Source organism: Prionailurus viverrinus, chromosome D3, assembly GCF_022837055.1.
Source record: "Prionailurus viverrinus isolate Anna chromosome D3, UM_Priviv_1.0, whole genome shotgun sequence".
In the NCBI taxonomy this organism is placed as follows: domain Eukaryota; kingdom Metazoa; phylum Chordata; class Mammalia; order Carnivora; family Felidae; genus Prionailurus; species Prionailurus viverrinus.
In genome coordinates this window covers 24,000,405-24,013,904 of record NC_062572.1, presented here as the reverse complement: position 1 = coordinate 24,013,904, position 13,500 = coordinate 24,000,405, and the positions used below count along the sequence as shown (strand labels likewise).

The 13,500-nt window shown below is 38.6% G+C and overlaps 1 protein-coding gene across 8 annotated transcripts in view; it reads left to right on the top strand.

The window, feature by feature from the left end:
- The window catches only part of MTMR3 (myotubularin related protein 3), a 150,725-nt gene that overhangs the window by 66,147 nt on the left and 71,078 nt on the right, over positions 1-13,500 (top strand). For 7 of the 8 annotated variants that reach the window (XM_047827191.1, XM_047827196.1, XM_047827195.1 and 4 more), the window contains exon 2: positions 11,412-11,446. The exons of the other annotated variant lie outside the window; for it this stretch is intronic. The gene's annotated coding sequence lies outside the window, so the exon portion shown is untranslated. The remainder of the gene's footprint in view (positions 1-11,411; positions 11,447-13,500) is intronic. 8 annotated transcript variants of the gene reach the window in all.

Genomic DNA, 13,500 nt, shown 5'->3' with positions numbered 1-13,500 from the left:
ATTGCTCTACATCTTTATCAACACTTGATATTGTCAGTGTTTTCAATTTTTGATGAAAAATTTGGGGAGTATGTAGTAGTATCTTACAGTCCTTTTTTTTTTTTGAATTCTTTTTATTTTTTAATTTATTTTGAGAGAGAGAGAGAACCAGCAGGGGAGGGGCAGAGAGAGAGAGGGGGACAGAGGATCTGAAGTGGGTTCTGTGCTGACAGCAGAGAGCCTGACGTGGGGCTCGAACCCACAAACTGCAAGATCATGACCTGAGCCGAAGTTGTACACACAACCATCCAGGTACCCCATATCTTGTGGTTCTAATTTGGAGTTGCTGGATTATTGGGTTTGAGCGTCTTTGCCTATTTTATTGGTCATTTGCATTTCTTCTGCAGTTGCTTATTTTCTTCATTTTTCCATTGGATTATTTGTCTGTTTTTATTTAAAAAATTTTTTAAGTTTACTTATTTTTGAGAGAGCATGTGCTTTGGAGGGGCAGAGAGAGAGGGAGAGAGAATCCCAACCAGGCTCTGCACTGTCAGCACAGAGCCTGATGTGGGGCTTGAACTCGAAAACCATGAGATTGTGACCTGAGTTGAAACCAAGAGTGGTTAACCAAGAGTGGTAAACCAAGAGCTGCTTAACCGGCTGAGCCACCCAGGCACTTCAGATTACTTGTCCTTTTTTAAAAATACTAATTTGTAGTTCTTTATGTGTTCTGGATACTTTGGCAGTTAAATTTGGCAAATATTTTTGTCCATCTGTTTGGCTTTGTTTTCAGTGTCTTTGTGGTCTTTTAATAGAAATTTTTGATTAGTCAAACTTTAGTTCTCCCCCTCCCCCTGTTTATGGTTACTTTTTGTGTCTTACTTTAGAAATCTTCTTTACTCAGAGGTCATGAAAAAATTTTCTTCTCAAACATTTTTGTAAAATGTTAATTTAGTTTGAGAGAGATGGTGATGGGGGTAGGACTCAGAGGGAGAGAGAGAGAATCCCAAGTAGATTCCACGCTCAGCCTAGAGCCTCACCTGTCAGTCTCAAGACAGTGAGATCACAACCTGAGCCAATGATCAAGAGTTGGCTGCTTAACCAACTGAGCCAGCCAGTGCCCTCAAACATTTTTTTTAAAGATTTGTATTTTTGCCTTTCACTGTTAGTAACCCACTAGATTTTGTCTATAATGTATGAAATAGTGACCAACTTCATTTTCTTTCCATGTGGTTATCAGCTGACCCAAATACTTTATTGAAAGGCCTGTCCTTTCCCTTTCCCTACTGTTCTTTGTTACTTTTTTTTTTGTTTTGCATAAATCAGGTGTTTATTTACATGTGCATATGTTTCTTGGCTCCCTATTCTGTTCCATTGGTCTTTCCTTGTGCCAGTATCCCCCCATCTTTAGCTAATATGGTTTAATCTCGATACCTGTTATACTAAATCTTTCCACTTTGATTTCTCCCCTCTTTTTCAAGAGCATTTTGGGTATTCCTGGACCTTTTATGTTTTTAGAATCCTTTCATCATCTTCTCCAAAAACAAAACACACCCTGCTGATATTTTGATTGGGATTGTATTGCTTCTTGCTCTTTTTTAAAAGATGTTGATTTCTGAGAGAGAAAGAGTGCAAGCAGGGGAGGGGCAGAGAGAGAGACAGACACAGAATGCTTAGCAGGTTCCAGGCTCGAGCTGTCAGCACAGAGCCTGATGTGGGGCTCGAACTCACAAACATGGAGATCATGACTGAGCCACCCAGGTGCCCCTCACTTTTTTTTTTTTTTTTTAAAGTAATCTCTGCCCGACATGGCTCCCAAACGTACAACCTGGAGATCAAGAGTCAGCATGTTCTACTGAGCCAGCGAGGCATGTTCCTCCTCTTTATTTCTAATAATGCCTTAAAGTCTACTTTTTCTTATATCAGTATACCCAAACCAGTTTTTTCTTTAATATTTACATGATATTTGTTCATTGTGTGTTTTTCAAATTTTCTGTTTCCTTAAATTTTCAGTTTAAAATGTGGAGGGTGATGGGATATACAGCTCAGTCTCTCTTCAGTTTTAGCAAATAACCTATAACCCAAGGTCAGGAACTGACCCAAGTATTGGACTCATATCTCTGAATTTCAGTCATCTTTCATATCTTAGTGAGTTTGATTTTGATAATAGCTCACTGTGTTTTTATGTCTTTGCTTTTAAGAGAATTTTATTATACTTATTTTTTAATTTTTTTGGTGCCAAAACCTGGGAATGAACCACTTATAAAAGAATTTTAAATATTTCACCTAGGTTTTATTTATTTATTTATTTTTTTTATGTTTATTTTTGAGAGAGAGAGGGAGTGAGCGTGTGCTGGGGAGGGGCAGAGAGAGAGGGAGATATGGAATCTGAAGCAGGATCCAGGTTCTGAGCTGTCAGCAGAGAGCCTGATGCTGGGCTCAAGTCCACTGACCGCAAGATCATGACCTGAGATGAAGTCAGATGCCCAACTGACTGAGCCACCCAGGCACCCCTCATCCAGCTTTTTGAGTTTGTCTTCAGCAGGTTGGTAATTTTTTTTTTAAAAAATTTTTTTTTTTCAACGTTTATTTATTTTTGGGACAGAGAGAGACAGAGCATGAACAGGGGAGGGGCAGAGAGAGAGGGAGACAAGATTGGAAACAGGCTCCAGGCTCTGAGCCATCAGCCCAGAGCCCGACGCGGGGCTCGAACTCACGGACCGTGAGATCGTGACCTGGCTGAAGTCGGACGCTTAACCGACTGCGCCACCCAGGCGCCCCAGCAGGTTGGTAATTTGAATGACTTGGTGTTGCTGGAAGTGTTTTAACCTTTATTTGGGTTTTTTGCTTAGGATTTTGTGATAAGGTTTTCTGTGTTTGGATTCCTTCCAGCTTAGGAGCTGGACTTTGATTACATAAGTAGACGTGGAGGGAGTTGCCTTGGGCCATAATTAGACTGGAGTCAGGGTCAAAATGTGAATTGATATATTAGAGGCTAAGGTATAAATTTTAGATAATACTGTGAAATTTGTTAATTACATGCATTTTTATGACTTGACTTCATCCAGGGATGAAAGCTGCTTTAACTTAATATTAGCCCCATTAATTTTGTAGTGAACTGGAGGAAGGCTTGTTAGGTTCTGTACTGGGCATGGAGCCTACTTTAAAAAAAAATTAGAAAGTTCAGTAATAACTGATTTGAATGCATGGGAAAGATTAAAACCAGAGATGTATTAAATAAACTAGGAGCTAACATTTTACATTAGGAGGGAGACATAATTAACCTAAATTTGTGCATGTGCACAGTGGTACAAATAAAGCTCACTCGATTCTTCATTTAATACATACTATTCCTGGGAGTGTTGTTTTATTCTATCTCCTGCTTTCATTTCTCTATATCAGATGCCAGTGAACTGTTGCAAACCTCAGTTGCTTTACATTAACATATATTCAGATTGTTGAATTCCATATTTGCCTTTCTGTTTTTTTCCTAACATTTCTGTTTATTTCTTTCCTCTTCATGTTTAGGCCTCCAGGAATTTATACAACTCAGTAGACTGCATAGTATATATTCTTGTGGGGGGGGGAGGGGGCGGTTTACTTGAGTTGCAGGTTAATGACAGTTTTCACAGGTTTATGTTTAAGCTTTTAAAACTTCAGACTCTTGTTTTACTCTAGAAATTTTGGGCAATCTCATTAGATCAGAGTTGCACTGGGGTAAGAGGCACTTTAAATATTAAAGGTATTTAAGTATACTGAATGGATTAGTATTAAACAGTGCTACAAGAAAATAAACATTTGTCTAGGGAAAATAGTCAAAAGGGAAGTAATCTGGGAAAAATTTGCATTTTATAGACTGGGGCTAAATACATGTGTATGTTCATACATATATAAGATTAAAAAAACAAATCCAAGGGTGCCTCATGGGCTCAGTCTGTGTGTGGAGTGTGCAACTCTTGATCTTGGGGTTCTGAGAGCCCCACATTGGGTGTAGAGATTACTTAAATATTTTTTAAAAATCCCACAAATCCAACTTCTTAAAAAAATTTATTTATTTATTTTGAGAGAGAGGGCACATGAGCAGGGAGAGGCAGAGAGGGAGAGAGAATCCTAAGCAGACTCCTTGGTGTCAGCACAAACCTACAGACCATGAGATCATGACCTGAGCTGAAACCAAGAGCCAGACGATTAGCTAACTGAGGCACCCAGGTGCTCCCAACTTTTTAATCTCCATACTCCATGTGGGTCTCAAACTCACAACCCCGAGAACAACAGTCACAGTGTTCCACTGACTGAACCATCCAAGCATCCCCAAATCCAACTTTTTATATGGACACAGAACATGAACAGGACAGGATGAAAATGAATATGGATACTCTTGGGGAAGTAAGATGGTTGATTGTTTTCTTTAGATGATAGTAAAGTGACACTCATTGAGGAGCAAATTCATTAATATTTTTAGGTGATGTGACCAAGGCAGAATACTCGATTAGCAATAATAAAACTGTTGATTGCTAGCCAGCTGATTACTTTTCTTTCTGATAAAACTTTATTCGTGGTAATTCTGTGTAAGTATTATAGAACATAAAATTTACCTGTAGTTGCCATTTTCAGTTGGTATATTTCTTGTGTGTACCACATTTGGTTGGTATATATATTTTGTAAATGTTTACTTTTATCTCTGAATGAAATATTTTTTTTAACAGTTATGATGAACTATTGTGTCCATTGCTGAAATCATCACTGTCTTTGATTTATAATAAAAGCAGATTTCTCCAGAAATCAAAGTTAATAGAAGGTCCATGTTTATTTCTGGAAACGAATTAACTATTATTTAAGAAAATACTTGATGCCTTGTAATATGTATACAGTAGAATATTTTACTTCTTAGGGTACCTGGGTGTCTCAGTCAGTTGAGCGACCGACTCTTGATTTTGTCTCAGGTCATGATCCCAGGGTTGTGGGATTGAGCCCTGCAGCTGGCTCTGCACTGAGCATGGAGCCTGCTTAAGATTCTCTCTCCCTCTGCCCCTCTCCCCTGCTTGTACTCTCTTATTCTGTAATAATAAAAAAAAAAAAAAAAGTGTATATATATTTTTTGTTTGAAGCTGTAATTTTTGAGTATACAGTAATTTTTAGATTTAGAAATTGTCTAATTTGTAATGTTAAAAAAAATATGGTATAATTTGTATTACCATGCTGTGAAAGTTTTAAAGCTTATTTATTTTTGAGGGGGAGGGAGAGTGTGCATGTATGAGCTTGTGTGAGTGGGGGAGGGGCAGAGAGAGAGGGAGATAGAATCCCAAGCAGGCTCCACACTGTCAGCGGGAGTGGGGGCTGGGGGGTGAGGGTGCAGGGAAGCCCAACGCTGGGCTCAAACTCACAAACCCTGAGATCATGACCTGAACCGAAATTAAGAGTCAGATGCTTAACTGACTGAGCCACCTAGGTGTCTCAACCATGCTGTGAAAGTTTAACTTAAATGAGTTTTTGTCAAGAAGAAATCTGTAAAACTTTAAAAACTAAATTTTATCTAAGCATGCTGTATCTAATAGTACCTTGTGTTCAATTAATATAGGAAATAGTAAATGGGATGATTTGTATTTGAGTTACAGTCATGCCCTAATTCTGCCTCTTTGGTTGTTTAAAAAAACCTGGTATACATTATTTAATTATGAGTTTATTAAGGAAATCAAGGTGAATGTGTGAATCATGTGATTTTGTTATTCAGGATTCTTGGTTGTTGGTGACAAACTGAATTAGAGCTTGAATAAATAAACAAGAGAAGGTGTGGTTTTAATTGAACTGTGACAACCACATGGGGACTTGGAATTGAGGGTGCAGTGTCTCAGTTATTCTAGCTTTACATCTCTCTGGTAATTGGTGTGATTCTCTCAGGCTCATGACTCTACAGTCCAAAGTCTCTCCTTCCTCTTAGTGTCTCAGTAATATTTTCCACTGTGCCCCTCCACCAAAAGAAATAGTAATAGCTCCGTTTATTAAGTAATTAGAGCCAAACGACTGAAGTGTTTATTTCCTAACAATTTAGCTACTTGAAAAATTGATAAGTATAATTTGAAAGAAAACATTTTTTTTTTTTTATGTTTTATTTATTTTTGAGACAGAGACAGAGCATGAACGGGGGAGGGTCAGAGAGAGAGAGGGAGACACAGAATCTGAAGCAGGCTCCAGACTCTGAGCTGTCAGCACAGAGCCCGACGCGGGGCTCGAACTCATGGACCGTGAGATCATGACCTGAGCCGAAGTCGGACGCTTAACCGACTGAGCCACCCAGGCGCCCTGAAAGAAAACATTTTAATATGTGTTCCTGTTAGGTACCAAACAAATTCTCAAACCTTGTAATCAGATTAGATATTCCACCTGTTTCCTGTTGGACATTGGTTTTTGCAGGATACTTTTTGTCATAGCGACTTGCTAAAACCCCTGTGTCTTACATATCACTGAAAAGGATGTTTTTTCTTTTTTTTTTTTTTTTTCAACGTTTTTATTTATTTTTGGGACAGAGAGAGACAGAGCATGAACGGGGGAGGGGCAGAGAGAGAGGGAGACACAGAATCGGAAACAGGCTCCAGGCTCCGAGCCATCAGCCCAGAGCCTGACGCGGGGTTCGAACTCACGGACTGTGAGATCGTGACCTGGCTGAAGTCGGACGCTTAACCGACTGCGCCACCCAGGCGCCCCGAAAAGGATGTTTTTTAAGCTAATGTTGAACTTATGAATGACCTCAGATAGTTGTTTGTGTGGTCCACGTAGGTCAGTTTTTGCTGTGTTTCCCTCAAAAACTTAAACAGTCCCGGTAGTGCCCCTGTGAATTTACTGTGGTACCCCCAAGATGCCTCAGCACACAGCTTGGGAGCCATGATTTTAGAAGAAGAGAAGGATTTTTTTTAAAAAATATTTTTTGAGAGAGAGAGGGAGGGGGGAGGGAGGGAAGAGTGGAGAGAGAGAGAGAAAGAGAGAGAGCATGAACAGAGCATGAGTGGGGCAGGGGCAGAGGGAGATATAGAATCCAAAGCAGGCTCTAGGCTCTGAGCTGTCAGCACAGAGCCTGAGACCAGGCTCAAACTCACAAACCTTGAGATCATGATCTGAGCCGAAGTTGGACACTTAAAAAAGTTTATATATGGATTTGAAAGCATGATCTTTGTGCTTTCATAATTATCTGAGTAATCAAGGATCAAAGATGTAAACTTAAGAGCTAAAATTATAAAACTTCTGGAAGAAAACACAGGGGAAACATTTCATGACATTGCATTTGGCAGTGGTTTCTTGGATATGACATCAAAAGCACAGGCAGCAAAAGAAAAAATAGATGCGTTGAACTGTATTAAAAACTTAACGTATCAGTATGCTTTCAAGAGTGAAAAGGCACCAGAATGGGAGGAGATATTTGCAAATCCTATATCTGATAAAGGATTACTATCCAGAATATATTAAAAAACACAACACCCAAAAACAACCCAACTAAAAAACCAGAGACTTGAATAGACATTTCTTAACAAAGAAGTTATGTAAATAGCTAGTAAACACATGAAAAGATGCCCAACATTGCTAGTCATTAGGGAAATGCAAATCAAAACCATAAGATGCTACTTCGCACCAATTAGGATGGCTATTATCAAAAAAGTGGAAAAGGGTTGTCAAGGATATGGTGCATTGCTGGTGGGAATATAAAATGGTGCAGCTGCTGAGGGAAAACTGTGGTGGCTCCTCAGAAAATTAAACAGAATTACCGTATGATCTAGCAAGTACACTCTTAGGTATCTACCCAAAATAAGTGAAACCAGGGACTAACGTATTTGTACACTAATGTTCATAGTAGCACCTGTCACAGTAGTCAAAAGGTAGAAACAGTCTAAATGTCCATCAGTGGATGGATGTGTAAACAAAATGTGTGGTGTATGTACATGCAGTGGAGTATTATCCAGCCTTAAAAATGAAGTTTGGGATGATGAAAAAGTTACAGAAATGGATAGTGATGGTGATTGCACCACAGTGTGAATGTACTAAAAAGGTTATTCAGTTGTACACTTAAAATGGTTAACATTGTAAATATGTCTATTTTACTACAGTAAAAACAAAAAAAAAACCCTGAAAAAACACTTTAAACATGTGCAGTTTGTTTTACTTCAGTAATGCCTTAATAAAGTTAAAAAGAATTTTGAGGTATTTGACCCCAAAAATAATTTGTGATGATTTTATTTAAAGATAACAGAATAACAAATTGACAAAAGTCAGTTTGTCCTACAAAGTGATATCTTACTATGGTGCTGGGTCTGTGGAACAGACACAGCAGTGGATGGATTTTAACTTTACAAAAGCTTCTGTCTCTGGTGGCGTCTTCATCCATAAGAGATGAAAATCTGTCTTATTGATAAATGGTGCAAAGATTAGAGGTTTCATATTCATTGTTACTGGTGGGTTGCTGTCAGATGAAAGAGAGAGACAACAAATGGTAGGATTGTGCTCTCAACTATATAATGTTCTCAAGAGTGTTACAGTTGGGTGCCTGGGTGGCTCAGTCAGTTAAGTGTCTGACTTCGACTCAGGTCAAGACCTCGTGGTTTGTGGGTTTGAGCCCTGCGTTGGGCTCTGTGCTGACAGCTCAGAGCCTAGAGCCTGGAGCCTGCATCATATTCTGTCTCCCCCTCTCTGCCCCTCTCCCGTTTGTGTTCTTTCTCTCAAAAATAAACATTAAAAACAAATTTAATACAGTTGATGGAATGGGGAAGTATGCTCATTAACTTCACGGATGACTCAGCCCCTTGGAGGGTAGAATTCGAGTTCGGGACTGGCTTGACAAGTGAGAAGAGGTTGTAAAGAATAAAGATATTTAGGAACAATATTAAAAATATTTAGGAACAAGTGTCAAGTAGCATACTTCAAGTGGATAATAAAACACTGATGAAAATCTTTAGTTTTGTGGGAGAATGAAACTTAATAAAGCCTATGCTGCTCTATAAAAAATATAGTAGCATATGTAGTATATAAGAAACATATTCTCAGTATATAAGGGCTCCTTACTTGGATTCACTTTATGAGGAGTATAGTTAGCATCAAATTATATTAGCAGACTTATTGAATGGAGAAGGCTGTTTGGCCAGATGTTTATAATGTGAACTGTGGAGCTAGAATGCTTGGGTTTGAATTCTGGCTTCTCAACTGCTATAATCTTGAGAAAGTTACTTCTCTGTATCTGTTTTTTCAGCTGTTTTTTCAACTATAATGGTCACTATGTATAGAATTATTATGGGGTTAATTGAGATAATATAATTCTTTTTTTTTTTTTTTTTAAAGCATGCAAGAAAGAGAAAGCGGGAGGAGGGCGGGGGGAGAGAGAAGAGAGAAAGAGAGAAAAAATCTCAAGCAGGCTCCACATCTAGCACAGATTCCCTGACTCAGGGCTCAGTCTCACGACCGTGAGATCATGACCTGAGCCGAAATCAAGAGTCGGATGCTTAACCAGCTGAGCCATCCAGGTGCCCCAACACATACAATACTTTTAAAACAGTGCCTGGCATATAGAGAAGTGCTCAATAAAATTGGCTGTTTAAAACATCCCTAACAACTGGTCACAGTTGGCCCATTAATATGAGGTTCTACTGATAGTGTTTTCTCTCCCTGTTCTTGCTGTCACTGTAAAAAAAAAAAAAAAAAAAGTTATTAAAAAAATGGCCTTGTTTTTTCTAACTAGCATGCCAAATCCTACCATTGCTTTTTGGTGCTGTAGAGTTAGCTGTTCATGTGGATGCTGTACCATTCAGGTTCTTTGCCAGTTATCAGAAAGTGTTAAATATATACGACTGAAAAATCCTCTTGGCTTCATGTTGGAAGAAACTACTTTGCAGTCTCACCAATTTGTGAACCTGTTTGCTCTTCCTTTGTCAATTCAGGAAAAGTTGAGGAAAGGACAGAGAAGGAATCCAGTTTTTTCGGGTAGAAGCAAAATTATTACACAAAGAATGAAATGTAAAAAGGATTTTTTAGGAATGACTTGATCATAAGAATGGCTTTTATATGATAGCCTCAAAGAGGTCAAAGAAGATTAAAACCACTTCCCTCTTGCTGTCACTTTTATATTATGTATCCTTGTTTTAAAGCAGTGTTACCTTTACAAAACCACCCTGATTTTATTTATTTTTAATGTTTATTTTTGAGAGAAGGAGGGAGGCACAGAATCCAAAGCAGGCTCCAGGCTCAGAGCTGTCAGCACAGAGCCCAATGCAGGGTTCGAACCCACAAACTGAGATCATGACCTGAGCTGAAGTCGTATGCTAAACCAACTGAGCCGCCCAGGTGCCCCTTAGTTATTTATTTTTCAAGTAAATACATTGTGTGTGTGTTTTGAGAGAGTGAGAAAGAGAAGGAGAAAGGGAAGGGAGAGGGGTTTGGAGGAGTGAGAGAGGTAGAATTTGATAAAAGAGAATCAGTGTGGGTGGCTCATTCGGTTGAGTGTCCGACTTCGGCTCAGGTCATGATCTCACAGTCTGTTAGTTTGAGCCCCACATCGGGCTCTGTGCTGATGGCTCAGAGACTGGAGCCTGCTTCCTATTCTGTGTCTCCCTCTCTCTCTGCCCCTTCCCTGCTCATGCTCTGTCTCTGTCTCAAAAATAAATAAAAAACATTAAGAAAAAAAATTAAAAAAAAAGAATCAGTGTTAAATCATGTGTACCTGCAAAGATACAGTAAAAGTTTAGTGGCCTAAAATACTAGAAAAGCTCTGACGATCTGGTTGGTAGAGAAAAGGCCAGTCTGGGTATAGGAAACAACATAAACAATGGCAAGGAATTTGGAATGAACATAGAATGTCCTAGAGGGGAAGAATAAGATCCTCATTTGGGGGAGACTTGGTTGTTCGAGAGGGAAGGGCCTTGTTTTGGGGAGACTTCGTTCTTGAGGGATGCCCTAGATCTTGACAGATACAATTATGGTACCTTGAGAGTTCATTGATAATTGTGTTGAGAATAGTGGTTAATGTTGTTTGGCTCACTTGGTTAAGTGATTTGTTCTTAAGTCTCAAAATGCCTATAACTAAGCTTTTTGCTGCAGCAAAATTGCATACTACTTTTTTATTTTGGACTTCGAAAGGTTATAATCAATACTGGAAACTTAACAGATCTTTCAGTTGCAAGGGCTTATTCTACATGAAGGCAGGCAGGTAGAACTGTTGCATTTATGGTAAGAACTGGAATACAGATGTTTTAAATGGACATGAGTGTGCTTGAAACATTTAGTGGGTAGGTAAGTAGAAGACCATGGTTAATTTTTTGTGTTTACCTAAATTGCATGTTTTTTTTTAATTAAAAATGTAGTTATTGAGCGTGTTTTTCCTCCCTGTCAGAATTAGTATTCACTTGTTTGAAGATACTAGCTCAGTAACTCTCTTTTCTGATGTTATTTCCATTTTACAGATGAGAAACTTCGTGAACTTCCCAAACTGATACAAGTAAGTTTGGAGCCAAAATTAACATCCTGAACTGTCTGATTCCAGAACCTGTGATCATACCTAATCGTATGTAGTGGCACTATATTGTAGTGCCTCTCATTGAAACATAGTGTAAGGCCCTTGGGTTCTGAGTAGGAAAACGACCTTGCATAGGAAATCATAATCTGTATAGAACACATAGAAATGTAAGTAATTAGGGGCACCTGGGTGGCTTAGTCGGTTGTAAGTAATTAGAGGCACCTGGGTGGCTTAGACTCAGGTCATGATCTCACAGTTCATGAGTTCGTCTCCGTGTGGGACTCTGTGCTGACAGCTCAGAGCTTGGAGCCTGCTTCGAATTCTGTGTCTCCTCCTCTCTCTGCCCCTCCCCCACTCACACTCTGCTTGTCTCTCTCTCAAAAATAAATAGGCATTGAGGGGAAAAAAAGAGGAATTGACCAGAAACAGTTGTGTTGTCAGTTGAATCCTAACTGGTAATTTTGTTTCTTAGGTAATTAAGGTCTAATTTTTAAATGAACAAATGTTTAAAAATTAGTTAGCTAAACCAAATGGTGGTGATACTGGTGGCATGGAATGGAAAGATGGAAATCGAGCGTTTCAGGGAAAGTAATGGGAATTGGTGTTAGGTTTTGTTATTGGAAATAGATTAAAATGTTTTCTAGCCTTGAAAACCTAGGCCTACCAAGATTTCCAGTGGAGTATGAAGAAAGAAGGAGTGGTGGAGGGAGGAGGAGGAGGCCAATGATGGATTTTGTTTAGGATATGTAGACTTGGAGGTGCTATGGTGATAGTCCAGAGGAGACCCTGTATTTTGTGGTACTGTGCTAGTAGTAATAGCAATCAAGTAAAAGCAATCAAGAGATGCCAGAGCTCTCTGGTGGTAGCATAAACCTTAAAGAGAGGCTTATCATTTGTGTGGGGGAAGGACTAGATACTGTTGAATGTGGCCCTGGTCAGGTCTGCTTATGAATGGTTTCAGACTTTTAATGAATTGAAAAGTAAGTGCAGAATATTTTTTTCAGTGCTCATTAGCATAAATACAGTTTTTGTTTTTTTTTTAAAGATATTTGTGTTCCATTTAAGTCTTTTCAAATCTCGCCAGTGGTCTGTATACCACAGCATGGAAATACTGGTAATTGAAAATATAACCATATGCTATAGGATGTAGGATTTAGGTTAAAGACTGAAGATATAAATCAGTAGAAAAGAAAAAGGGTAAGCTCTTTCTAAAGTCTTATATATCTTTGCATTTTAGCATATTTAAATGTCCTGATTGAAAACAGTAGTACACAGATGTGGTGTTCAAGTCATAGGCCTGCTGTTTATCCAGAGAGCTGGATAAAACGCATTTGTCCTTCTGCCCCTTACAGACATTAGTTCCTCTGACAAACTGTTTTCAGGTTGAAAAATGCAAGAAACTTATGAGTGGTGCTGATTGACATTAGATATGTTTACACGCTTATTGGAAACTTGAGAATTTGAATTGCGTGGATTATTATTTTCATGTTGAATTGAATAGTATAAGTTTGTGATGTATAAACAATATGCTTGGAATATTCCATAATTTATGCAGAACAGGTTTATTTTTATTTTTTGAGAGCCAGAAAGCATAAGAGAGCTAAGGGGAGGGAGGGAGGGAGAGAGAGAGAGAGAGAAATTGAGGCTAGAGCTCACAAACTGGGAGATCATGACCTGAACTGAAGTCAGATGCTTAACCAACTGAGCCACCTAGGAGCCCCAGAATTGGTTTAGATTAGGCTATTTGAGAAGTTTTTCATCTTGTTTTAAAGGATATTTTACCAATATTTTAATATGTTTGGTATGAATAGAAGTAATCTAAGCGAATATACTTTTTTTTTAATCTCCATTTCCCCTTTTCCCCTTACTGGGTTAAGCAAAATGATAGCTTAAGAATTTTTAAAATTCAGAGTTTGGTTTTTTATCTTCAGTATGAACCCATGACTTGAGTTTTAGGAGTTGTTATTTTAGTGTAGTTATTTCAAAACAAAAAAGGAGAAATCTCTTTTGCTTAATAGCTAATTTCTTATTAGCCC